This window comes from Orbicella faveolata, unplaced genomic scaffold, assembly GCF_042242905.1.
Source record: "Orbicella faveolata isolate gen_17 unplaced genomic scaffold, um_ofav_v1 contig_34, whole genome shotgun sequence".
NCBI lineage: Eukaryota > Metazoa > Cnidaria > Anthozoa > Scleractinia > Merulinidae > Orbicella > Orbicella faveolata.
Genome location: NW_028301563.1, coordinates 27533446 through 27535147, shown reverse-complemented (window position 1 = coordinate 27535147; position 1702 = coordinate 27533446).

The window sequence follows — 1702 nt, the reverse complement described above, 5'->3', positions numbered from 1 at the left end:
TTCATTTAGGAAGTATTGAATTTTAACGACATAAGATATTTATAAAGTGGCCTGAAAGCTTGAAGGTCTGACTTTCAATATGCGCGTGTGCCCTTAATTCTGATAAGTTCATCTTATTTGGATGACCATTAAAAGGTGCGTAGGCAAATCAACAAATCTTACCTTCTGTCATTTCAACAGCAGTCGCTTTAAGATCGACCTAAGAATGAAACCGTCTCGAAGACAGTGGACTGCATTGCTGCTTCTAAGCCTTGACGAGAGGAGAGTTTATATTTTGATAGTTGAAATATTTAAGTGATTTTTCCTTCTTCTTTTCTCCGTGTTTTCCAAAAGAAATAGGTCGTGTTTCCTCCGTGCTTCTATCAGGTTAACGAAGCACTCGTGGAAGTTTGGGAGAACTCGAAAAAGCTGTGGAAACACTCTACCAGGGTTCGTGATCCCACAGCATTTCTCTTTCTCCTCTTTCTCCCAAACTTCCACTTGTGCTTCTGTAACTCGACAGAAACGCGGAAATGTTTTCTATTTCTTGTGTATTGTATTTCCAACGTAGCGTATATACTCAAGACGAAATATCCTGGCCATCGTAGACTAAGATAAGAGTCATGAAAAGATGACCATTTGAGTAGGTTAACCCGTATCAAAGTAATATTGTGCGATTAGGTAGAAGCCTCAAACGTTTAAATGCAAAGTACCATACAGGGTCTTGGTACTGGCCATTATTAATTAACTAGCCGGTTATCTTGGAGTTGGTGCATCAAGTTGGTAACATAAATACTAGCCACATCCAAACACGAATCAGTCTACTCCCTTTTCAGGACTCTTTTTACAATTTTCAAGAGGTAACGCCGTCGCTTTGTAATTATCGGAGACTTTCTCCCATAACAAATAAGAAAAAATTGTAAAATTAGGGAGCCTTCCTTGCTTGTCCGGTGATGTTAAGGCTTGCTCACAAGCTGCAGCATTTCACGAAATGTTTCAGTAAACAACTTCTGCTGGATACAATTGCGCGCCCAAAATACTGACGGCAAGATGAATAAGCTTGGCTACAGCTGTGTGGTGTTAGTGCTATTTTGTTTGGAGATTGGATGGCGAAAATGGCAGAGGTTGCTTCAGTGTTTTCAGAATTTTGATAGAGCTACTGTTTGATTGTAATAGAGAAAGTCTTAACCAAGCCGAGTGTCATACAAATCATGAGAATAATCAACTTTACCATCAAAATTAACTCCAACGTGTTCAACTTCTTAGCACCACACGTAACCTTAGCAACGGGGCAGTCAACGTAAGGATTAGTATTCAAATTGAAGAGGGAAAATTGCTGAATGGGGTTTCCAAGGTAGCAGCTCGCTTTACAAGGCGCAGGGCCCTTGATGGGTCAGGCTACTTCGAACCTTGCTAGTACCCTTGTCATTTTTATCCTTGAAAAGGCACCTTACTCTCACCATGTCCCTTTCCACCGAAGAGTATGAGCGGGAAATAGCGAGCTGTTAAGATGTGTAAAACCTATAATTGAATAACATCCCATCTAGGCGAGGAAGGTTAGTTCTATCCTGTGGAAACTGGAATTAAATGCCATCGGGACTCCAAAATAGACCCAGGTTTTGCTGCTGTGGATTTCAGCGCCGAATAAAGGACAGTAAATATAATTTGCTGAATATGAATATGCTGAAGCACTTTCTTTATGTTTTTTTTGCCAATAGATCAT